Source organism: Tachyglossus aculeatus, chromosome X3 (assembly GCF_015852505.1).
Source record: "Tachyglossus aculeatus isolate mTacAcu1 chromosome X3, mTacAcu1.pri, whole genome shotgun sequence".
NCBI lineage: Eukaryota > Metazoa > Chordata > Mammalia > Monotremata > Tachyglossidae > Tachyglossus > Tachyglossus aculeatus.
In genome coordinates this window covers 21,068,867-21,096,364 of record NC_052099.1, presented here as the reverse complement: position 1 = coordinate 21,096,364, position 27,498 = coordinate 21,068,867, and positions in this window count along the sequence as shown.

Genomic DNA, 27,498 nt, shown 5'->3' with positions numbered 1-27,498 from the left:
ATTGAAGAATTGCTTGTCATCTTGTGCCCACATTCAGCTTGTTATATAAGGAGAAAGCAGAAGTATAGGCTACCAAAACAGATGCCCTATGGTGAGCTTTAGACCCAGTTAAACTTTCATTATTGTTGTGGAGAAGCTACTGGGTTCCTGTCCATTCATCTTACTAGCAAAAGGCTTCCTTTTCCCTGATGTAAGGAGATGTAATCGTCCGAGGGTAAGATTAAATTCTGTTATATCTGCCAGAGCTTCCCCTTAGATGTGGCTGTGGGAACAAAGAATTCATTCCAGAGCCTTTAAGCATAGTCTAACCGGTGAAGCCATGTAAGCTGGAAATAAGATAGTAAAAATAGAGTGTGTTAAAATGTTCAGACTTGGTGATTTTTTCTGTTACAAGTCAATGATTTTCCTAAAATATTCTCTGGCACTGGAAAAAAAAAGTTTGAAATTATAAATGAAACTAAATGGTAGTGTGGGGCCCAACTTTTCATTTTGAATATGGGGTTGTAAAGGGAGTTGGGGCTGGGAGATAAGGCTTGAGAGAGCTAAGGGGCCCAAAAGCCTGAAAAGGATTTTTCATCCCAGATTGGAAGTTTGCAGATCTTGTCAGATGCCTGGAATGACAGATACAGGGGGCTTGGTGAAGACCTGTGGCAGTCCATTGTCCTCATTGAGGGGGCACCTAGGAATGGTCACATTTTAATTCTCTAGTGGAATCACTGAGTTTCAGCTAGTGTTAGGGTTCGATCGTTCAGTTCATGGTATTTTGAGTGCTTACAGTGTGTAGAGCACTACACAGTATTAAAGATTTGGTAAATATATTCCCTGCACACAAGGAGCTTACAATCTAGTCAAATTGGTCACAGACAGCATTCTCTTCTCCCTATTTTTTTTCAATGACATTACTTATGTCAGGCACCGTACTTTGGGCTAAGGTAGAAAGAAGGTAATCAGGTTGAGCACAGTCCTTGTCGCACATGGGGCTCACAACCCTAATTTGTATTTTACAGATGAGATAACTGCGGCACAGAAAAATGAAGTGACTTGCCCAAGGTCACACAGCAGACAAATGGTAGAGCTGGTATTAGAACCCAGATCCTTTTGACTTTCAGTCCCATGCTCTAACCACTAAACCACGTTGTATCTCAGCCCAGTTCTGAAAGTCATCCCGGCACTCTGTTATATTCTCAGTGAAACCCCTTCACCTACACTTAAGCAATACAATAGGCAATCCATACACTCTCAGAAACACACTTCTCCTGTGAGCGGTCGAGTCTTGGCTGGGCCAACTCCATTTTGTAACAAGCCACCATTTTGCTCTGAACAAACACACCACATATCTCCGGACACCAACTTGACCCCTGTGGGCCCCTTGATTCTTCAAACCTAGTCAATCATATTTACTGAGTGCTTTCTGTGTGGAGAGCATTGTACTAGGCACATGGGACAGTACACTATAATGATATAGCAGACACATTCCCTGCCCATACACATTTATCCAAGGTTACTAATGCTAGAGGGGCTAGCAGTGAGCAATGAGGAGAATTCTATTGGGTCTTGCCACATAATTCACCCAAATGTGACCAACAGCTGCTAAAAGCTGGGGACCACGCTGGCCAGTGTACTTGCTGTTTATTAGTCTAGGATTAGCTTTGCTTCAAGCAACACAAAATTGTACTCTTCCCAAATGGGAAACATTCGTAGGGTGGGAGCTAGGTACTTTACTGCATGTGAGTAACGAAATAAATGTATTCCTCCCAATTCTCCATGCAGAATAAAATTCACTTGGCTCAGCCTTTCTGTCACCATGACAATCCTCGAACCTGTCCCCGCCCGACGGATGACACCACCCTTACTCTAAACACACTCTTACTCTCAGCACAATGCAAAACCTCTCCATTTTCTCAGTGACGCACTTTCATCTCTTCATTTTCATATTTTGAGCATGTTGAGGGCAGAGAAGGAAGGACATGTACAGCAGATTATGCTGTAAAACCTAAAATGTCAAGTCTTTAAGAGGTTCGTGACTTAAGCTGTTCTTATCATTATGTTGTTCATATGGTCAAACTGCAGTTTGGCAGACAATGGCCAGAGAGACTGTAAAGCAGTCACTGTATATGCACCGTTTTTCTTTCTTTTCCCTTTTTTTTTTTTTAGCAGAACATTAGCAGGAATGAGAAAAACACTGACCATCTGTCAGTAATCAATAACCCAGAGAGAATACTTTAAGAAGGAGCATTCCAGAAGCAGAAAGGGCTAAGGGCAGTGAGCTCAAATAGCAGTAGAACAGGGCAAGGGGCGACATTCCCACTGTACATAATTAAATCTTGTATGTAAGTTATTTGTTTCACAAAACAGGCAGCAACTAGATTCCTAGTGGGAATGCTCAACAATAACAATACGTGCTTGGGTGAATGGATTTTAGTCAAGCCCAATTTGAAAAAAAATCTATGTAATTTAAAAGTCTAACTAAAATGAGGGTGTTTTTGATTTTTGAGTTGTACATTTCACCTATATGGACCCCTGAAAAGGATCTGGCATCTTTTCTCAATGTACTTTTTTTTCCAATGAATCGTAAGATAGCTCTAAAAATATATGTTAAGTGAGAACTTTCAAGATATAATTATTGAATGGGTTTTCAAGTTACTACAGCTCTAGTTTTCACAGTTGAGTGACTGTCTTTTGTGACTAAATGTATGTCGAGGAAAAAGAGAAAGAGAGGCAAAGTGTGCTTGTATGTGTGAGAATGATTCAGTTGAAAAGTGGACAGTTCATCTCTGATCTAAGGAAAAAGCAAAATTAGTATATACATTTAAAATTAAAAATACTCATTGAGACTGAAGAAGAAAATATTGCTGAAAATATTCAGCAGGATGACATGTTTTTAAATTCACCAGTCTCATCTCGCCTTCCTCTGACTGGTGCGCTCAATTAGCTGAATGCTATTAGCCTGAGGATATAACGAAGGAGGGAGAAAGGGTCTGAGGTTTGAAGCATTTGTTCAACTAGACAGATCAGGTTAGAGTTCTGCGGAGGCTGGGTTTTCTGATCAATAGTCCTTCCGACAACATGCAGTGGAATGAGCCATTAAATCAGGTGATTTCAAACTGGGTTTGCATTTTGCATCTCCCATTGCAAAATAAACCAATGTTCTGATAACTTCTACTCTGTGGCTTTCTCACCCAAGAGAGTATTATAGAATTAGAGGTCAAGGTTCCCGTCCCAGGCATTGCTATTGATAACAAATTTAGTCTTTCCACTTTTATCATCTTAGTATCGAAGGGGCTAATACTATTCACCTAGCAGATTTTAGCTAACTGCCAGAATCTATGCTAGTATAGATATTTGTAACTCTATTTTCGAAGAAACGGAATCGACTGATATTACGGCGGCTTCGCTTCGGGTCTGTCATTTATTTGGAACACACAGAGGGCCACATGCCAGTTGCTATGGAAACCAGTTCTGCTTTAGAGCAGTGAAAGACTTCTGTGCTCTTCCTCCTCACTGTGCTTCAAAACCGGGCAAGGTTAAACCTGCATTTAAATAGAGATGTACATTTAGTTTAAAAATCAAATGACATCTCTAGGATTATTTTTATGGCATGCCCAAACCAGAGATGGGAAAGATTTAATGATTGTCTTAAATTAAGGAGTCTGTGTCTTGTTTCAGCTTTTCCCTAACATTTGTTACTTCAGAAGCAATTTACTACATTCAAATCTGACTCGGTGTAGGTCATACATGAGGGTAGGGTAAAACACAGCAAATGGAGACACTGGAGTAATGAAGGAGCTATAAATGCTAATTTGGAGATTGACGGCCAACTGCAAGAATGCTGAAGGGAATCCAATATTAATTCTGATCTCCTGGTTTTCAACAAAACCACTTAATGCAAAATTACCTAAATTATAGTACTGGAATGTAATACACTCCAAATGCAAAGAAATGCTCTAAAAAGGAGTATTTTCCAAGGAAGGGCACACCCTGATTTAAAGAGAACTGCTATATTAGTTAAAAAGAAAAGAAAAGCAGAGGAATTAAGCTAATGGAAAGAGCAGTAGGTGCATTTTCTAATCACCATATGCTCTGAAACAGAAAATCTCAATTTCTCCTTATGAGGCAGGCAGGCATATACACTAGAATTGGCCAGTGTTGAATCACCAGTTATTTCTTAGCCTTTTCTTCAAGCTGAGATTTGGCGATCATTTTTGCAGAACTGCTATCAAGTGGCTAATTTTTCAGTGCACTTGGAACAACAAGGAAGCCACCATAGAGTATTTATGTTTTTTAGAATCTAGTTTGAGATGTCCTTTTCTATGTGCAATGCAGTTTGCTAGGGAGACTCCCTGGATTTGGAATAATGTTGGCTTGCCTCTTTTGCTCACTTGGAAATCTCAAAACATCCATGTTTGAAAATTGATGAAATTGGGGTGGAACACCATTTTTTTTTTTTTTTTTTTTTTTTTAGCTTGAACTGATCTGCGAGGTGGGAGGGGCATATGAGGGAAAGAGGAGAGTTAAGCCAAAAAAAGAACTCTCCTGTTTGTATGACTGACAAAAAGCGATTATTAAGTGTATGATAAACCTGTGGCGCTTTCTGCTTCTGGAGAGCTGTGTGTAGTAGCCCATTCGTCACCCTGAACAAATGTCTGTTGCAGCAGCGTGATCCCACACTGCGAAAGGAGGCAGGAAGAACTACAAGCAGATTTCTGTCACAACAAGGGCTTTGTTGGTGCTGAGCAGCAGCACAGGGCCAGCAGTGAGCCTGTCAGGAATATGTTCCCAGTATGCCAAGGCTGGCATGGAGCTGTGAGAGTGCTGCACCGCCCAAGCATATGTCGGCTGGCAGGGGCTGGTGTGCTTCCTTAGGTGGCTCCTGTCACGCCTCATGGGGAAAATACAATGATACCACTCAACGCAAGATCACGTGCTCTGGTCGTCTTTTCCTTCATCATTTTGCTGGTAAATTCACCTTAGTTTCTGGGTCCCGCCTTTCAGTGACGTCAAGATCGTGAGTCCCACGTGGGCCAGGGACTGTGTCTGACCTGATTATCTTGGATCTACGTACACTGCTTGCCTTGGTATGGTGCTTGGTACATAGCACTTAGCAAATACCAAAGGTTCATTGATTCATTCAATCACATACTGAGCACTTACTGTGTGCAAAACACTGTACTAATCAGTTGGGAGAGTACAGTATAACAATAAACACATTCCCTGCCCACAGTGAGCTACCTATCCTTGGTTCTGATGTCTCCAAGGCCCATATATTCAGTTGCAAAGTCAGTAGACCCTGAAACATGCAGCCTGGACTGTCCCTATGCCCTTAGCACAGTATTGGCACAAAGCTTAGTAGAGAAGCAGCATGGCAAAATGGAGAGACCACAGGCCTGGAAGTCCAAGGACCTGGGTTCTAATCCCAGGTCTACCACTTGTGTGACCTTGGGAAGTCACTTTACTTCTCTGTGCTCGGTTACCTTATCTGTAAAATGGGCATTAAGACTGTGAGCCCCATGTGGGACAGGGACTGTGTCCAACCTGATTAGCTTGTTTCTACCCCAGAGCTTACTACAGTACTTGGCATATGGTAAGCGCTTAACAGATACCACTTATTATCATTAAATGCCACAATTATTATTTATTATTCTTGATTCCAGTGTCTCCAAGGCCTATTTATTCGGATGCAAAGTCATTAGAACATGAATCATACAGTCTGGCTCCCCAAATCCACACATTGGAGAGAAGTATTTTATTCCTGAATGAAGTCCTCAGGCAGCATCTAGAAGGACAGGTTTGGATTTTCTGCAGCTGGAAATAGCATGGCTTTAGTAGAAAAAAATCACAGAACTAGGATTCAGGAGACCTGGGTTTTATTTCATCATTTCTACTGTCTTTCTGCTGGGTGCCTTTGAGCTTCTTTGTGGCTCAGTTTCCTCACTTGTAAAATGGGGATTTAGATGCCTGTCATCCTTTCTCTTGCACATCCCAACATGCTGGGTAAATGAGCCATTGGTGACAGCAATGACGTGGGCTGTCTAGCTGATTCTTGATATCCTCCAGGGCTCTTCCAAGCTTCTTTGAAGTGTGTTCCAATTAACAGTGAATTTTTATGATCGGATCTTCCTCGTGTCTAATCTAAAACATTATCCCCAGAATTGAAACAGGCTTCCCCACGCTTTATCTCTGAGGAAGAGGTTAACTGCTGAATAGTGAACATTGAAATGCTTAGAATTGCGTGTCTGGAAGAATTTTGAGACTTTATCCAAGTTCAGCTCCCTGTTTCTTCCCAGGGATGAGCCATAGCCCTTCTGGAATGAAAACGGTTGTTCCTAATAACTTCCACAGCAGGAAATTGCACAATGACCTTCTGTGAATAGTTCCAGAGTATAACAGTAGTCAGTCTGAAAATTCTTTCTTAATGATAGTTCTGTTGTCTTGTCCTCTGGGTTTTCCTTCCTATAATAATTCACACCCCTCAATAAAAAGTTTCTTTTCTCAGAGTAATTAAATCGACACAATTCTTTTAACAGTTTCGTAAATGTTTTGTCATTTTTGTTGCTCTCCTCAACTCTCTACAAGTTAGAGAAGCAGCACAGCCTAGTGGAAAGAGCAGAGGACCTAAAGAGTTAGAGCCTGCTGTGTGCTGTTGGACAAGCCACCTGACTTCTCTGTCAGATGAGAATGGATGAGGTCGGATATAGCCTCTGCCCCACATGGGGCTCGCAGGCTAAATAGGAGGAAGAACGGGTGTTTTATCCCCATTCTACAGATGATGAAAACAAGGCACGGAGAAGTTGCCACTTGTCTGAGGCCAGGATTAGAGCCCAGGTCTTCTGATTGCCAGGCCCTTGCTCTTTCCAGTAGGCCATGTTGCTTCTTTCGTTCTGTCTCAGGTTCACTTCATCCCTGCACAAAATAGGAGATTGGTAGATGCTATTGCCTAATTATTGAATTTTGACAGGGGTCTAGAAAACTGTCCCGTGTCTAGGGGTAACTAAAACATGAGGCTGCCAATTTCAGGAGGCTGGGGAATGACATCAAGAATGTCACACTAGGGCTACTGGGTTCTCTGTTAGTCACTTGAGAAGCAGCATGGCCTAGTGGAAAAAGAATCGGCCTTGAAGTCAGAGGACCTGAGTTCTAATCCTGGCTCTGCCACTTGTCTGCTGTGTGATCTTGGGCAAGCCACTTAACTTCTCTGTGCCTCTGTTTTCTCATTTGCAAAATGGGGATTCAATGCCTTGTCTCCCTCCTAGACTGTGAGCCCTATGTAGGACCTGATGGTCTTGTATAACGTAATAATTGTGGTACTTGTTAAGCACATACTATGTACCAGTCACTATACTAAGCACTGGGGTAGATACAAGATGATAGGGTTGGACACAGTCCCTGTCTCACATGCAGTTCTCAATCTTAATCCCTATTTTACAGATGAGGAAACTGAAGCCCAAAGAAGTTAAGTGACTTGCCCAGGGTCATGCAGCAGACAACTGTTGGAACCTGGATTAGAACCCAGGTCTTCTGACTCCCAAAGCTGTGTTTTTTCCACTAGTCCCTGCTGCTTCTTAGTACATTGCTTTCACCTCGTAAACACTAAACAAATGCTACAATTATTATTATTGCTGCTACTAATAAAGCAGGGAAAGGATATGTTTCCTGTCAATGGGGAGGTTTGACTTTATTAGGGGAGTAGCTAACCACTGTTGCCTCATTTAGCCAGGGATTCACATTTCTCTGAAGACATAGGCAACCATTCCAATAAATGTAAAGTGGTGAACATTCGCAACCTGGAGGTATCCCATTTCAGAAGATGTTGCAAAACATTTGTCCTGATCTATTATTTAGCTGTTGTTTAATCTTCATACCGATGTTGCTTCAATTTGGTGTTAGCTGGAATCATAATGGGAAGCAATTACATGTTCTATCTAGGTAAGCCATGTTGAGATGGAGAATATTGAGGAAACATTAATAAAAGAAGCAACAAGACAGAGGTGATGTATGAGCCTCACAATGAACCCTGGCCCTTTCCATTTTGAGAAATAATTTCCAAAGAGGCATCTAAGGCTGAGGTATGATGGAAGATGTGTAGCAATAAAAGGAGAGAGATTTGCTAAAGTTCCTGGTTGAATCATGTTAATTGACTCCTCAGGAGATAAGACTGATAACATTCTTTGCTTTTCCTGACCTACTAAATGAAAAAGGAATGAGGAACTGTTAAAAAGTGTGAGGTGCTCCAGTCATTTTGTCATGACAGTGATTTGCTTTGAAGGTCTGAAGAACCCAAATGAAATTTTAATGAAGCGCTTTATTGTGGATGAAGATATTCTGTGACCAAAGTTGAGATTATTGCACAGTCAAGATTGCTTAAAATGAAGTTCTCTAGGAATGTGAATTGGAGCTGCAAAATTGCCCTTTTTTGATAAATTAAATAGAAAACTCCCTTGGTCTATTGCAGTCTACTTGAGCCAGTCACAGTGGCCGCCTAAAGAAATTGTCCCAATTAATGCTTTACTCCTCCACTGCTCCAAAAGGCAACTTCTATCCCCATCTCTCTGCATGATATTGTACATGGAACACATGTGGGCAGAATCCCAACAGATGCCAGTTCCTTAAAGGATATTAGGGAAGCAATATGGCCTAGTGGAATGAGCACAAGTTTAGGAGTCAGAAAAATCTGTTTTCTAATCCCAGCTCCACCACTTGCCTGCTGCAATGACCTTGGGCACGTTCCTTAATGTCTTGGTGCCTCAGTTTTCTTACCTGTAAAATGGGCTTGAAAACTATGAGCCCTACTTGGGACAGGAACTGTGTCCAACCTCATTATCTTGTATCTACCCCTTTGCTTAGTACCGTGCTTGGCACATAGTAAGCACTTAACAAATACCATTATTATTGTGGGATTGCAGTTCCTCCAATAACCAGATGTTCATAAAAACTAAAATTTCTGAAATCTCAAGAATAATGCTCTTGAAAATCCATTTAGGGGAATCATTCAGAATTCTTTTACATTTTTAGAGCATAACTGTAGCCTACAGAAGGTGCTGCGACAGTGTCAACTGTGGCATAGCGGATAGAGCACGGGCCTGATAGTAAGAAGGTTTTAGGTTCTAATCCCGGATCTGCCACTTGTCTGCTGTGTGATCTTGAGCAAGTCACTTCCCTTCTTGGGCCTCAGTTACCTCATCTTTAAAATGGGGATTGAGACTGCGAGCCCCATATGGGACAGGAACTGTGTCCAACCTGATTTTCTCATATCCACCCCTGTGCTTAGTACAGTGTCTGACATATAGTAAGCGCTTAACAAATACCATAATTATTATTATTATTATTATTATCATACTTGGTTTACAGTAACCTCAGTGGAATGACTTGCAATGACACTTGCGGGTTTTTCTCTTGCCCATTTCCACGTCAAAATTGCTGTACTACTAGAGGCTTTCTGCTATGCTCTAGTTAGAGAGGCAGCATAGCCTAAAGGGAAAGGTATGGATTTGGGAGACAGGGGACCTGCTTCAAATCCTGGCTGTTCCACTGGATTGCTGTGTCACCTTGGGCAGTGAATTTAACCTCTTAGTTCCTCAGTTTTCTCCTCTGTAAAATGGGGCTAAGTTACAGCTCTTCCACTTAGCCTGTGCACCTCATGTGGAACACAGTGTTTGATCTGATCATTGTTTACATTTCCAGTGCTTTCCTCATAGCAAGCACTTAATAAATATCATCCTTATGGCCATAATTGTATTAAGATGGGTAACTGAGGCTAAGGAAAGAAATCCATGCACACAATCATGATTTTCTTTGCTTTCAATCTTTATGCTTTCCTTGTTTTAGTTATTCACATGGTGAAAAGCCTGTTCTTAGAAGAAAATACTTAACTTGCATTAAATTGGTTTGATTACAAGCATCTCATTTAGTTCTGTCAGTGTTTTATATTTTAGGCTAAGTTCTGTTAGTCATGGAGATGAAATAAAGGGTTGAGATTTTATTTTCCCCCATTGAGCCCTAGTCCTATTTAACTATTCAATTCCATGCTGCACTTTCCTTCCCCTTGGGGCTATTCCAGAAGCTGGAGAGTTGTACACCAGAAGGTTCAAGATAATTAGGCAATGCACATGTATTGATTTCTCATGACACGTGATCCTTCCATCATTTGGAGCGGCATCAGGGAAATGTAGATGAGCTGATGCAGCCACATATTTCTGATCTTTGTATTGCATTTTCCATTCCTGATGTCATCTAATTTCTCTTCCCAGGCCACTGTCTGCAAACCTCAAAGGAGGAAAAGATGGGGAAGGAAAAGAAAGGCCATAGAGTGTCTTCTAGGTTAGAGATGATTTCCCAGGTTTACCCTGGGCTGGACACAAGAAGGTGGCTTCCCAGGATAGTAGTAGTAATTCATTCAATCATATTTATTGAGCACTTACTATATGCAGAGCACTTGGGAGAGTATAATACAACAATAAAGACACATTCCCTGCCCACAATGAGCTTAAAGTCTAGAGGGGGGAGACAGACATTAATATTTTAAAAAATACAGATATATACCTATTAACGGAGTAGGTCTGGGAGTGGGGAAAGAACAGAGGGAGTAAGTCAGGGTGATGCAGAAGGGAGTGAGAGAATAGAAAAGGGGGCACTTAGGGAAGTCTTCCTGGAGAAGTTGCATGTTCAATAAAGTTTGAAGTGGGAAAGGAGGAAGCTTCAGAGATACATTATGCTGCAGACAATGAACACATTGAATTGTCCTTTAATTCATGAATCTGAATTACTTGTCCTTCTCTTCAAAGACTTGTGTTCACCTAACATATCAGGACATTCTTTGACAACTAAATGGCAAGTCTTTTTTTACCATATAAACACAGCATCATTTGTAAGAACTATGTGCCTACGAATTTTTTATCAGGGATATTTTCCATCCATATTTTCTGTCAATAATATGTACTCATTATCACACAGTGGTAAGAGTCAGCCTACATAAATGTATAAGGTAAAATCCTATTTTCCATTCTGTAATTGTGGCTCTGCAGAAATATATAAGGATTAACATCATTTTGCAATTAGGATTTCATTGCTTTTTTTGTCAGAAAACTCAATGATATTTTATCAAGATTTTATTATTGTTATGCTATCGAATGTTCAATGTTCTCTAAACAATATCATAAATAACAGATAAACCACACTAGTTCCAAGTAAATGAGACTTATGTCTATGTGAGGGCTTAGCATTCTTGTTTTTAATTGTCTGTTTCCCGGAAATTCAAATAAATAGTGGGTTTTGCTTTAGTTTAAATTGGTGTGGTTGCGTCTGTGATTGGACTGTACTGTCAAGTGTCACTGGTTGTGAAGTTAAAGTTCTGAGGCTGCTCCATGCTGGCGTGATTTGTCTCCTGATTTGGGATATCCTTGTCTGATATGTTCCACCTCAGTGACAGAATAAAGTAGGGTTGAGCAGTAGTTTCATTCTTGTTCAAGAATAACTGTGCTATTGGTTAAGCACTTTTGTGTCAAGCACTGAACTGAGTGCTGGGGGAAATATAAGGTAATCGGGTTAGACACAGTTCTCAGAGCTGTGTAGAATAAGAAACCTACAAACTGGGTCAGAAAGAGAGCTGCCTCCTCTGGACAAGACTTTGAACACACTGGGCTAAGCACATAAAAAGAACATAGATTCACTCTAGATCTGCTAGAGACTGATGGCTCCGTTGCTTCTACACATATGTGTTTTTGAAACGCATATGCAGGTCATAGTATTCATTGAGCATCCAATTCTGTGCAGTACATTGTACTAGGTGCTTGGAAAGTATAGAATATCAAAGTGATATTATTCCTACCCACAAATAAGCTCCTGGTGGGCAGGGGATGTGTCTGCCAACTCTGTTATTGTACTTTCAGAAGCAGGTAGTACAGTCCCAAGAGAGGTAGGGGGTAGCGAGGAAGATTTGAAAGTCATCAGCAGAGAGGTGGTGGTTAAAGTCACTGAAGCGGAGAAGATCCCCAAGGTTAAAGTTAGTATGTGCGAGCTTTCAAAAAATAAATGGGAAATAATTCCCTCTGACAAAGTTGAAAGCACCAAATAATTTTGCAATTACCATTCATTCTGCCAAAATATTAATGTGATAAATATAAGCCCTGTGCACATTTCAAGGATGGGAAAGCTAGTATTTGATTTTTAAAAATATGACTAAAATTGTTTCTGCATATTTGCCAATTCGACATCTTTCTTTCTTTTGCCAAGCTGCGGATTAGAAAAGTTAACCAGGAAAATGTGCACCTGGATAATTCCACAGTTGTTTCTCTCAAGAGATTCTCGAGTCCAGATTGTCCAAATTACCTGCTGGAAATTGTCATGAGATTTCCATGGCAGCTGCATACTGTTCTTGCTGACCTTTTCAAAGTTCTATAATTGGATGGTATAGCTTTGGTTGTCTGCCCCCTTTCTTGGCCATGATAAAGGACAAAAAAAATCCAGAACAATAACAATACAGAGTTTTTAATGAGAATCAAATGAGGCAAATAAAAGCATCCTTCAGAGCGGTCATCATCTAGTAGAGAGGGGAGAGAAAAGGCTGGATGTAGTACAGTGCTCTGCACACAGTAAGTGCTCAATAAATACGATTGAATGAATGAAAGGAGTGTCTTCATCTATCCCTTGATTATTTTTCCAGTAATCTCATTGTCGAGGCTACCTATTCTCTAACATGCCTACATGCGAATGCTGCATTTATGATTAGGTATTAGGAATTTAAACTCCAGATTAATGTCAAACCCATGGTACAAAATAGCTGAAGATGATCCTGAGGGAATTGACAAAGTGTTATTTGTGCACCAACAAAAGCTTGGTGAACTCTTAATTTGATCCCAGATAAAGGAATTGCCTCCGATCTAACTCAGTCAAACAATGGTATTTATTGAGTACTTACTATGTTCAGAACACTATACTAAACACTTGGGAGAGTACAATAATAACAATAAACAGATACATTCTCTGCCCAGAATGAGCTTAGTTTAAAAAGGAGAAAGACATTAATATAAAAAATTACAGATATGTACATATGTGCTGTGGGGTTGGGAGTGAGGTGAATATCAAATGTCCAAAAGTCACAAGTGCATAGATGACAGTGAAGAGAGAAGGATCTGGGAAAAGGAGGATTAATCGGGGAAGGCCTCTTAGAGGAGATGTGACCTAATAATGGTCTGAAGGTGGAGACAGTGGTGGGTAGTCTGGCATGCATGAAGCAGAAGGGAGTTTCGGGCTGGGGTGGTGGAGGGGGTTTGGGAAAGGATTTGGTGGCAAGATTGGGTCACTTTGAGTAAACTGGCACTAGAGGAGCAGAATATGTGGCTGGGCTGGTAGTAGATCAGTAAAGTGAGGTAGGATGGGGCGAGATGATTCAGTGCTTTAAAACCTCTGCAATTTGGAGACCTGATTCGACCCTCAGATTTCTGCACCTCCTTAGACAGGTGTATTTGACCCTAGGGATTCTGTGCTGAGCAAACCATCTGGCCTTAGGGAAGACTCAAGTCCCTGGTTTGGCCATGGAACAGACTGAGTTGTCTTGGGATCCTCAGGAGTAGTGGTGACTTGGATCCACAACCTTCAGGATACGTCACCCCACTCCTCAAAACACTCCAGTGTGGTGGTGGTTGCCCATTCACCTCTGTATCAAACAAACAAGTCTCACCATTTGTTTTAAAGCACTACATCACCTTACCCACTCCTACCTCACCTCATTTCTCTCCTTCTACAACCCAGCCTGCACACTTCCCTCTGCGAGTGCTAACCTTGTCACTGTGCCTCAGTCTCACCTGTTTCTCCACCGACCCCTCTCCCACATCCTGCCTCTTCCTGGAATGCCCTACCTCTTCTAATCTGACAGACAACCACTCTTCCCCATTTCCAAGCCTTACTGAAGGGACATCTCATTCAAGATGCCTTCCCAGAATAAGCTCCATTTTTCCTCATCTCCCACTCCCTTCTGCATTACCCTGACTGGCTCCCTTTGCTCTTCCTCCCTGCCAGCCCCAAAGCACTTACATGTATAGCTGTAATTTTATTTATTTGATCTGATGTCTGTCTCCCTATCTAGACTCTAAGCTTGTTATGGGCAGGGGCTGTCACTATTTATTGTTGTACTTTCCCAAGTACTTAGTACAGTGCTCTGCACATGGTAAGTGCTCAATCAATACGAAGTGATTGAGTGACTCTAGGCTAGCATCAACAGGTTCAACTAGGGACCATTCCCACACTCAGTTCTGGGAAGCAGATGGGCCTTTTGTGGGTGCAGTAGTCTCGGACATTTATGGCAAACTTCATTGTCAAGGTTACTCAACAAAATGAGTATAACATCAAAAGGTGAAAATCAATCAGTGAGTCAACAGAATGTCCTAAGCGTTTTTTTCTGTGCTGAGCATTGCACTATGCTTGGAAGAATGCAATACAGTAATTAGTCATGATTCTTTTTCTCAAGGAGCTCACAATCAAATAGGGGGAATCTTACATCTTCAAAAAGGACTATGGAAATCAAAAAGTGGTCTTCCTATCAAATAAGGATAGGAAGCAGAGAAACAGCCTGACCTAATGAAAGGAGCACATGCCTGAGAGTCAGAAGATCTATATTTTAATACCAACTCTGCCACGTGTCTGCTGTGACCCTGAGCAAGTCCCTTAACTTCTCTGTGTCTTGGTTACCTCCTCTTTAAAATGGGGAACTAAAATGTGAGCCCATGTGGGAGAGACAGGGAGAGGCAGATTATGCTAGTTTTGAAGACCAGTGATTGAGGAACCTCTGTTAACCCCAGAGAAACTTTTATGAAAGATCAACATTTCAACCAGTAAAATCAATGCATGCTTTCTTTAGGTAAACGATAGAAACTTACCTTAGATGCAGCATTCTCTGACTGGGCAAGGATGTGACTGTTTGAACATATTATGGGCTTGGACTCTTTGTTAAACTTCTTGATACAGCTGATACGTATATTCCTTTCTGGAAGAAAATAGTTGTACTGGATGATTTCACAGGGTTTACTCCAGTCCCGTAATTCCACGTAGGTTTGCAACTAGAAGTCTCATTCTGGGGATGACATCTGTGGGTAAGGGTCATGATAACTTCTACATTAGGGGGTTTCATGTAATTGGAATCTCAAGTGTCATTGGAAGATGGGGTCCCTGGGACTGGTAGGTCCTGTTAATATGGCAATTTCAAATAGTTATTGGCATTTCCTGCTAATCACCTTCTAACTTGGGAACTGTCCAGCATAAAACCATCTGAAAATCAGCACGATATTCACTTCCTTCAATCTCAGCAAGAGATGACAATTTCATTCTCATTCATTGAATTTATCATGGTTATTGAATCAGAACATAGATGACCAAGATGAATGCCAAATTTAAGAGCACAATAATAAAAAAAAAAAGTGCCCTGAAAGAACTTTGCTGCTTTTTGGGGCTCAAAATAAAGAAATAGAATAAATCAGACTTAATAGTAGTAGTATTAATAGCATTTATTGAGTGCCTGCAGTGTGCAATATAATGTAGAAAGCACTTGTAAGACTCTTATTCTTTTTTGGATCTGAAAGGAGAGGCACAAGTCATAAAGTATTTTGCTTTAGAGGTTGCATTTTATGTTTTCACTGTGCATTTTAGATAGAATGCTGTAGGGAACTGAGTCGATTTCTTCATACAAGAAAGGTCTGTCTGGGCAGAAAGTAATGCAGTGTCAAAAGAAACTGATTTGTGTGTGGTTTCAGATAAGGAGTGTGTATTTTAACATCAGTTTTCCATAATATGATCTTAAAGAACATAAACCCTGGGTTATCAGACTGATTGTGAATTTGAGACCTTCTCTTTCCCCTATGTTACTCACAAAACTGGAAAATGAGTGAACAAGGCTTCTAACCTCAAGCATAGAACTAATTACAAGTAATGACAAAGGTGCCTTTCAGATCTTATCTGTAGCATTTTCAAGTGTGCCTGGGATCTTCTGATTTCAGTCCATTGTATTTATTGAACGTTTACTCTGTGCCAAGCCCTGTACTAAGTGGTTAGGGGAGTGCAGTTTAACAGACAGGTTTGCTGCACATGGCATGATTTAAGAAGAACGTTTTACAAAGTAGGAGCAAGAAGGTATGTTACTGAATTCTCTCTAGTATTTACTCTTGCAAAAGAGTAAAACATTTTAGGAACACTTCAATATTTCTATTTAACATTTATTTTAGAAATATTTCAATATTTATGAAAAAACAGGATCTTCTTCCCATTGGCTTTAAAGCACTCAGCTTGTTCCATCCAACCTCGCTAATCGCCTACTACAGCCCGGCACGGACACTGCCATCCTCTAGCGCCAGCTTACTCACTGTACCCCAATCTCATCTATCTAATGGCCAACCTCTTTCCTGTGTCGTCCCCCAGCCTAGAACTCCCTCCCCTTCCATATACACCAGACCACCACTCTCCCTACCATCATAGAACTACTAAGGACATAGCTCCTCATTCATTGATTCATTCAATCGTACTTATTGAGCATTTACTGAGGGGGGTGTGCCACGTCCCTTCACCCCCGTCCACCCTTCGCTCGAGTGGGATTGTCCATGGTCGGCCGCCAATCCGTTCTCGCCGAGATTGGCTCCCCGATCGAGAGGGTGGTGCTTTGCCAGAGTGGCTCTCGCGGCCACCAGACTGTGACCAAATCTTCCAAATCCCCTCCCAGTCCCCCAACCTCATCTTTTCCCCCAGAGCCTCACCAGCCAGGGGGAAGGTGGCCGCAGTCTTACCAGAGGAGCCTTAGATGGGAGAGAACTCATTTATTTCCCCCTTCTAGACTGTGAGCCCGTTGTTGGGTAGGGACCATCTCTATATGTTGCCAACTTGTACTTTCCAAGCACTTAGTACAGTGCTCTGCACACAGTAAGTGCTCAATAAATATGATTGAATGAATGAATACTTTGTGCAGAGCACTGTTCTAAGCACTTGGAAAGTACAGTTCAGCAACAAAAAGAGGCAATCCTTGCCTAAAAGAGGCTCACAGTCTAGGAGGGGGGAGATGGACATCAAAGACCTTCCTCGATTAAAGGCCCTTTTCCCCTGCTTACTTTCCCTTCTGCATCACCTAGGCACTTTACTCTGTGACCTTTATAACAGCTTATTCAGAAAGGTCAGTATCCAAGACACTGATTTCCTAGAAATTATATTTGTGTACATTTTGAAACCTTACAAGGAACAGGATTGCAGAATTGTTAAAAATGGAAAAAGAAAACATATAGAATGCCATTCTAAATGTAAGGAGCAATTACAACGAATCTTTTATCTTTGTCCCCAGTTCACTAAGGGAACAAAGGCTTCTTTGGGGCTATGAAAATCTTTTTTTTTTTTTAAAAAAAAGAAAGCATTTTTGTCCTCAAGGCTGCTTACCTGATGATTTAAGCATGGCCACTTTGCAACAATTGTCTAAAGGAGGTAATGAGCATCCTCGGTTTACCGATTTGCATTCCAAGTCTCATATTCTACAATTCTCTGTGAGTTCTCCTGGGATCTGATTCTCATTAATTTACTTAGGTTGGCACTCTTGACCTGGAAGGCAAGTAATCATAATCCTTCAACTAAGCAGCAGTAAAACTTTCATAAGTGAAAATTTAATTCTTCAAATATTCAGTATGAGCCTGAAATTTGGAAACTGCTCTATGCCCTGTCCCTCCTTCCTTCCATGCACCTGTATATTGTCCCATGCACATGAGGTAATGCTGAAAGGTGGGGATGGATGGATGAAGGAAAGGAAGTCTCTTGGGTATAGCAGAGTCAAGCCTGCTTTTAAAAATGAGCAGAATACAACAACATGGCCTAGTGGAAAGAACGTGTGCCTGGGAGTCAGAAGAACTTGTGTCCTAATCCCAGATTTGAAACTTGTCTGCTTTGTGATCATGGGCAAGTTCATGGGCAACTTCTCTTTGGTTTTGTCATATCATTAAGCACTTAGTACAGCACTTGTGCACATAGTAAGCATTCAATAAATACCTTTGATTTGACAGGCTTAGCGCACATGTGTATAGAATAGATTTCCCTTTATACACTGTTTGCTTATTTTTGATTTTGCCAATTGTTTGTATATGTCCCATCTCATTCCTATCATTTGCTTATGGATTTCTTGTCTTTCACATCAGGTTTTAAACTTCTCAGGCCAGGGAGCATGTCTTCTAATTTAGTGGTATGCTTCCATGTTCCTAGTTCGGTGCTCTGCATGCATAGGCATTCAAGAAATCCTGATGATGAAAATTATGATAGGCAGCAGCTCTTGATCAACTCAATTTTAGAACATGAGTTAGCATAAAAATAATCACGAATCTTTGTTCTAAGCACCGCTCTAGACTATAAACTCCTTGTAGGCAGAGATTATGTCTACCAACTCTGTTGTATTGTCCTCTCCCAAATGCTTAGTATAGTGCTTGGCACAGAGTCAGTGAATAGTGACTGATTGATTCCACTGAGGGATAACAGACAATTGGCACCTGACAAAGGCCCCCACTGAGATTTCAATTCGACCTGACACTCCAGGGGTGGCCAGGAGTCAAATGCATTTTCCAGAGTTGGGGGCCACTTATTCTCACATGGGTTCTTTGAGTTCCTTTAGCCCTGCTTTGAATGGCAACAAAAGATTCCCAACTGAATTCAGAACAGGATTAGGGTGACATCTAGAAACCCTAGTATTCCAAGAATAATTTCCGCATTCTAGGAGTTTTTTCCCCTAGCCCTAATGCTAAACCATCAGAGAAGATATAGAAGCTGTTGGCTATAGAGGAGCTGGTGCTATATTCTGACACAGTTTGCCTAAGCTTTCAGATCACCGACAGCATTTCATTTATTCCTCATTGTCCACTTGAATATTTTGTTTAAAGAAGTGGATGAGGAACTATCCACCAAAGTGCACATTGAACATTAAATTCCCCAGTCTTGCTTAGTTCTGTTCTTTAAAGGTCAAAGCATCATCATATTCCCCGAGCTTTACTGCTGCAAGAATAGATGACACAAAAACACTATAGGCTGAGTGAGTTTGAATCTGGACTTTTCAGAACGGAGAAAATTCACCAAAGGACTGTACAGTGCTAGTAGAACATCTATATGTGATATGACACATCACGTCCCTGTGTCAGCCAAATTCCAAGGGGTCCGTGTTAAAGCTGTACAAATATTTACAAGCAGTGCAGTGTTTGCCAAGATTTTGTAGTTAGTTTCCAAAATCAATCAAACCACAATTTGCCTCTAAAGGACACAGTCCCCTACTTTGGCTGAATCAGAATTGGAATGATAGATTCTAAATCAGAATTCCAGTCACATTAATAGATGGGTTTGAATGTGGGGAAAAAAATTGACATCTATTAAGCATTCAGGTTTCAGAATGATTAATGCCAGTAATAGTTTAGGCATGGCATCAAAAAGCTGAAGGGTGCTACTATATTTTGGGTATGTAAAGAGTTCAAGTGTTTATCGAGTCTCTCCTCTGAATATGACCCTCCATTTTGAAGAGAAAGAAATGTAGCACCCAACAATGGAGATAAGCACAGTGCATTGCACATAGTAAGTGCTCAATAAGTGCAATTTGAATGGATGAATAAGAGAAAGTTTTGCATAATATCAGTAAAATTGCAGTGTTCAAACTGAAAATTGATTCAAACTCTGTCCCTACCTCCATTCCCCCTGACATCTGTGCTTAGTACAGTGCTCTGCACACAGTAAGCGCGCAATAAATACGATTGAGTGAATCTGCACCTTTAATTTTCTTGAATTGAAGGTTCTGTGACCCACCAGGATCTTAGGACTTAGTTTTTAAGGATGACCCAGACAAAGACTATTTCCTTTAAAAAAGATACATGAGGCACATACGAATCCAATTTATGCTTGATGATAAATTGCAAATGGTAAGCACTAAATAAATCCAATTGAATGAAATACATGACTGTTGTACAATATCTAAATTCTATAGAGCATCTATATTAAGTGTAATATAGTATTCCGTATGGGGAAGCAGCGTAACATATTGGGTAGAGCACGATCCAGGGAGTCAGAAATTCATGGGTTCTAATCCCTGTTCAGCCACTTGTCTGCTCTGTGGCCTTGGGCAAGTCATCTCTTTTCTCTTTGCCTCTGTACCTTCTCTGTAAAATAGGGATTGGGACTGTGAACCCCACGTGGGATAGGGACTGTGTCCAACCCAGTTTGCTTGTATCCACCCCAGTACTTCTTAGAGAAGCGCTTAACAAATATCACAATTGCTATTATCAAATGATAGCTACCCCTGAAGATATCTGTTGGAATGCGTGTGTGTGAAAGAGAGAGAAAAGTCCATTTTTATAAACAACCTTATTCATATCTGATCAACCACTGAGGGACAGGGACAAACTTATTGAGTGCTTACTGCATGCAGAGCTCTGCATTACTAAACACTTGGGAGAGTACAGTATAACTGAATTGGTAGATATGTTCCTTGCCCACAAGGAGCTTACAGCCTAGAGGGGCAGACAGGCATTACTACAAATAAATTAATTACTGATATGTACAGAAGTATTGTGGGAATGAGGTGAATCAAGGGTACAAATCAAAGCATGAGGGTGATGTACAAGGGAGAGGGAGAAAGAGGGTTTAGAGCTTTGAATATGGGGTGAGTGATTACTTTTAGACTGTGAGCCCACTGTTGGGTAGGGACTGTCTCTATATGTTGCCAATTTGTACTTCCCAAGCGCTTAGTACAGTGCTCTGCACATAGTAAGCGCTCAATAAATACGATTGATGATGATGATGATGATCGCCTGTTGGACATGAAGGCGGAGGGAGTTCCAGGCCATATGCAGGGCATGGGCGAGGGGTTGGTGGAGAGATTGATGAGAGTGAGGTACAGTAAGTGAATTGACATTAGAGGAGCAAAGTGTATGGGTTGGGTTACCACCATTATTATTATTTAAAAACATCCATAGGTGTCTATTGCTATATTATTTAAAGTGTCTTGCTACTCTCCAAAAACCTGAATTTCAAGTAAAAATAATGCAATACATGACTGTTGCCACGAGGATTCTATGTAGGCCATGAAGGCCTCTGGAAAATTTAGGATTAGCTGTGAGGCAGAAGTCAGTTTTCTTCCTATTCTCTGAAAAATATGGGAATTTTAGGGTCATAAGGCAGCTGGATCCTGAAGTCCCTCCCACTCCTCCCAAACATAAACTCTCCTTGTTATCAATAGAAGTCTGTTTCCCTTAGAGAGATATTAAAAAATGGAAGGTACAGGAAAGTGGATGATCCCTGACACATCTTACTGAATTTATGACCTTGTTTAAGCCTAGGATATGCCTTATTTAAAATTGATTAAGGTTTGTTAAGAACATAATTTTCCTCATATGAGTAAGTGCAATTGTGCTGCACTGCATGTTATTAAAGAGGTGATAAATGAGAGAAGTACAGGAATGCTTGTCATTCTCTCTGTAAATGAGACAAAGTGGATTCTGTGATGAGGTTGTTCTTGGATTTGAAAGCCTGAATTTGCAATTTCACAGACTTTTTTTGCTAAAATCCCCTTTACTAAAATGGGAGTTACAAAGCACAACTTTAGTGGGACCAAATCTTTTGAGTTTCTCTTGTTGATTGAATAGTACCTGAATTCTCAAGACAGCAAAAGAAATTACTAAAAAGATTTTTTTGTACTACTAATGACTAAAATGGACTAAATCATGGTTTTTCTGGGAGCTGAAAGGCTTTCTGTATCCTCTAATTTGCAAACCCCCAAAACATAAATGAAATATTTCATGTGTAGAGCATAATCCAATTTTTAGGTCGTAACAAAATAACTGAACATTCATTTTTATCCTCATCAGAGAAGGCACAAAAGAAAGGTCAGTAGTTTTGCATCTGCAGTGCTATATTTGCCTATGTTGCTAGGCAATGCAAGAAAATCATAGCCCTTAGTTGTAAGACTGCCTTTTCAGACATCCATTATTAAAAGAAAATCAACAACTATACTCACTAATTTTACATTTTTAAAAATGGTTATACATTGACAACTATCAAAAGTAGCATACCATAAAATAGTTTATTCTCCCTCTTTGCAAATTTGGAAGCTTTTTTCTTAACCTTTCATAGCTTCTGCAGATTTTTGGGGGAATTGGTTTAGAGTATTTTGTGCATTTTTTTAAAAACAAGTACTTGGCAAATTGATTTTGATTTAAAGTGATGTTTTCCTTTTAAGATCCTGTTGGAATCCAGTAGTGGTAATAGTATTTATTGAGTGCTTACTATGTGCAAGGCACTGTCTTAACTTTGAGAAGGAAGTAAACTTGAGATCGACATGGTCCTTGTCCCCTCCCTCTTCACCCCCTCCTCCCCTCATCACCCACCCAACCAAGAGGCTCACAATCTCTGAATAAAGTGGGAAGTCGGTTGGCGATAGGTGCGTCAGGAAAATCACACAGAAATATAAAGGACAAGGATGACAATTCCACACTAAAGGAGCAGCAGAATTCCAGGTTCCTCTTGGCTCAGAACAGTGGTCACAGAAGCCCAGCTGCAGTTACAGCTGTGACCTTCTCAATGTTTTAGACTTGGGAAGATATTCTTTTGCACTTTGAATCCTTTCCAGGCTGGAGCAGGGGCTGCTGCGAGTTCCGATAGCATGGGAGTGGGCATCCCCTCTCCAGCACGGTTGGGTCCCTAGGGTCAGCTGTGAAGTGAACAGTGGATGGCTCACGACATTCACTTGCTTGAGAGCTATTGTAAATTAACATTCCTTGTCTTTTAATAATAATAATAAAAATTGTTTTTGTAAGTCCTTATTGTGTGCCAAAACACCATGCTAAGCACAAGATCATCATATTGGAGACTGGCCCATTTCCACATAGGCTCTCAATCTAGCATAGAGAGAGAACAGATTTGAATCCCTATTTTTGAAGTTGAGATGGCTGAAATACAGATTAAGTGATTTACCGAAGGCCACAGAGCAGGAAAGTAGCCAAGTCAGGATTAGAACCCAGTTCCCCTGACTCCCGGGCTCATGGTCTTTTCACTAGGCCACACTTCTCACAACAGATACCCTCAGACACGCCCCCCCAACATGTACACACATACAAGCACACACAGAGTAATAGCGTCACTAAGGACATGTGGTTGACCAGAGAGAATAGTAACCACAGGCACAAGTCCGTTCTAATGGAAAAATATATTTTGAAAACTGAAACGAAGCTGTATCCATCATTCCATAGCATATGAATGCCTACTCTGTGTACTCAGAACTTGGTCTGGGAGAGTATAATAAAAGACAACCCAACTCCTGCATACAGGAAGCTTGTAATATAGCATAATAATAATAATTGTGCTATTTAAGTGCTGCTTATGTGCCAAGAACTTCACTAAGCACCAGGTAGATAGAAGGCAATTGGGACTCACATGTGGCTCCCACTTGAAGTAGGAGGAAGAACAGATGAAGGAACTGAAGCCCAGAGAAGTTAAGTGACTAGTCCAAGTTCTCACAGCCTACAAGTGGTGGACCCAGAATTAGAATATAGACCTCTGATTACTAGGCCTGTGCTCTTTCCACTAGACCTCGCTGCTTGCATCCTCCCTACTCCATTTCCTCTCTATCTTTCCTCTCCTATTTTCTTCTTCTCTTGCATTCTCATCAAGGCAAGAGTAGTGACAACAGGAGACTTGGATATCATTTCCAAATGAGGAACATATGAGTGGCTAGAATTGGCATAGAAATAACGGGGCCAATTACAGCAGCACATGTCACCTTGGCCTTGTTGATGATGTGGATCATAGAGAGAAGTAAGGGGTGTAAGAAAGTCCAGAGGAACAGGCAAAAAGTGTTTAGAACCTGGTAGTCTCTGTAGTGAGAGAGGGCAGTTTTCAGGGGTGACAGAATGTGTTTGGAGTGGTCAGTTAGAAGGGTGTGGATGAGAGGAGGAATTAAGAATTGGTGAGAGCAGAGAGGTGTCAGTGCCTATTAGTATGTCCAGAGTGTGTCCACTTGGTGATGTTGGTATTCATAAGTTATGTTGGAGGGGTTTGTGGTGAGGAGGGTTAGTGGAGTCGAGGAGAATGTGAATGTGAGTGACTGAGGGTTAGCAGAATTGTTAAAGGAGCATTGAAGTCCCTGAGGATCAATGCACTCCCCAGGTTCCCAACATTTCCAATCCCACCTCTCACTTTTCTTCTCGAAGATGGAGATCATAGGAGAGTCTTCGAGGACGTTTTATTTGAAAGTTTCAGATTTCACTTTAAACAATCAGGTATGCTTCATTTGATGTTGGGTAGGCTGACCACATATTTGGAAACCTAAACCTGGTCCGAGGGGTGGGGTGGGTGCAGGGAGAAAAATGGCAGGAGGGCGGCAATAGGACCCTCTCCGCAATCCTTAATGGGGAGCATGGGATGCAGTTCAAGACATTTTGTGATTCTGGGGCAGAATTTTGGGGATGACCTGGTAATGTTTAAGTGCTTGTTCCTTGTGAAGTTTGAGTTCAACAGCCATCACTGAAAAGCCATAACATTTATTACTGCAAGGATTAGCTGTTGATTTGATTTTATAGAATTAAGATGTCATATTTAGAAATTTTGTTCTCAGCATTACTCATGTGGTTTCATTTAGTAGTATTTATTGGGTGCTCACTTAGTGCACAGAAGCAGCGTGACTCAGTGGAAAGTGCCTGGACTTTGGAGTCAGAGGTCGTGGGTTCAAATTCCGGGTCTGCCAATTGACAGCTGTGTGACTTTGGGCAAGTCACTTAACTTCTCTGTGCCTCAGTTACCTCAGCTGTAAAATGGGGATTAATAATGTGAGCCCCCTGTGGGACAACCTGATCACCTTGTAACCTCCCCAGTGCTTAGAACAGTGCTTTGCACATAGTAAGCACTTAATAAATGCCATTATTATTATTATATTCCTGCTCTCAGTCATTTGCATATTTTGACTGATTACTGTGTGCAGAGCACTGTACAAGTGCTTGGGAAAGTACAAAATAACAGAGTTGGCTGACATGTTCCCTGTTCACAAGGAGCAAACAATATAGAGGGGCCCATAAGAGCTGACTGATAAGCAGAGGAAACAGACATTTAAATTACAGATGCGAGGTTAACGGAGTATATGATATGAACATAACTGTTAGGAGAGTTGGGGGAACTCAAGTTTATGGGTGTCTAAAAAGGGCTGAATTACAGTCCTAAATATCAGATAAGATCTGATTCAGTAGTGAAATTTTAAACCTGCTTGATGTTTTGTCTAGAACAAAGATGAAATGTGCCCTTTTGGAATCTGGATTCCATCAGCACATCCCCAAAGTTGTATAAAAAGAGTAACATGAAATATTTGAAATGAACTTGTAATTAGCCCAGAGTTCTTGATGTGAACTTAAAAAATGTCTGGTGAGTACAGATTTCTTATTTGAAAGGTGAAGAAACTTCACTTACCAGGAGTGAACTATTGATGATACTGCCAATGAAAGCCACAGTATTAAGAAAGGTTCTGAGGTGGATTTCTAAGTGAAAGATCTATCATGAAAGTGGTTTTATGAAATACTGATGGGAAAAATAGATTAAACCTTGTAAAAATGATCCTAGGCAAGGCAGTGTTGGGGCCAGTAGAAATAATTATTTTCATTTACAAGCTATTCCCTGTATTTACTGAACAAATTGGGCATGGGGTGACCAGTGCTTAGAACCATGCTTTGCACATAGTAAGTGCTTAATAAACACCATTATTATTATTATTATTAATCAGTTTACTGAGTACTCACTGTATGCAGAGCACTGTACTAAGCACTTGGGAGGGTACAATAAAACTGAATTGGTAGACATCTTCCCTACCCACAGTCATCTTACAGCCTAGAAGTATGAACTGATATTTGTCATGTTGACATGAAGTTAAAAAAAAAACTGTTTAAAGCACATTTTTAAGGTGCAAGTTTGAGTGTGTGTGTATGTTCATATAGAAAGATATTGAGCATTAATATTCAAATACATATATATATATATATACTCTCTAAACACAAATATATACATCTAGAGTGAGAGAATGAAATCCATGAAAATGCTAATTCAGAAATCTTCATCTCTTTGGAACAGCCTACTATAAAAACCAATAGAACCCTCCTAATTAACATAAGAATGGGTAACCCATTAACAAGGTTTTGCTTGCAAAAGTTCAGGACTCTAGACTGTAAGTGCATTGTGGGCAGGGATTGTCTCTAGTCATTCAATTGTATTTATTGAGCATGTACTATGTGCAGAGCACTGTATTAGCCCTTGGGAAGTATAATTCAGCCACAGAGACAATTCCTGCCCACAATGGGCTCACTTTATTGCTGTATTGTACTTTCCAAGCACTTAGTACAGTGCTTTGAACACAGCAAGCATTCAATAAATAAGATGGTGTGAAAGGACTCACAGCAAGTGGACCCTACATATACTTTCTCTATGTGGCTTGACAAACATTCCTTCATACTTCTAGGCTATAGCTGACTGTGGGTAGTGAAGGTGTCTACCAAATGTTATATTGTACTCTCCCAAGTGCTTAGTACAGTGTTCTGCTCATAGTAAGCACTCAATGAACATGGCTTATAAAGTCCTATTCCATAGATCTGAGGATGGAGCTTTCTTGTTTGAACAGGTGCAGGTGTCCCGAGGCTACTGGCTCCTAACAAAGGCCTGTGGTCAAGATACCGGTCAGCTCAGTTTTGTGACACGGAAAACTATCCTTTTTGAATATCGTGAAATGGCTATTCAAGGGCTGCTCTACCATTAGATCAGCTGAAATCCCAGTACATTAAAAGGAAGCTGGATCAAGGTCCCGCATGACTTGTCTTTCAAAATCATGATCTGTGTCCTAGTATAGTAAAAAAAAAAAAAAAAAAAAAAAAAATGATGTGGCTATTGCACTGAAAAAAGTTCTCCATCAGTTCTTTTGGAAATCCCTGAGGAAGCCTAGTCAGAATAAAATGAAAAAAAAAGACTGAAAGCTCCTCCAATTGACCTTAAGCTTTCCCTTTAAACCATAAACCCCTTCTATCTATCAATATTGTTATATTGTACTCTCCCAAGTGCTTAGTACGATGTTCTGCAAACAATAATCATAAACAAATATGATTGCTTGACTAAATAGACAGATGCAGGCTTAAGGAAAAGAAAATCAGGATGGGAGGTTTTCTGGAGAACATTATGGGGGGAAACGGGGAAAGAGGTTTTTCCATATTCATCAAATGAAATCACAGGGGGAGAGCAACGTTTAGTCATGGTTCTCTAAAATGGAAGAGTGGGAACCCTTTCCCAATTTTTTCTATCATATTTAAACACTTGCTATTTGCCGGGCATTGTACTAAGAGCTAGGGTAGATTCAAGATAATCAGGTTGGACTCTGTCCCTGTACCCACATAGGGCTCACAGCCTTAATCCTTATTTTACAGATGAGGTAACTGAGGTACAAGAAGTTAAATGACTTGCCCAAGGTCATACAGCAGAAAAGTGGTGGATCTGGGATTGGAATCC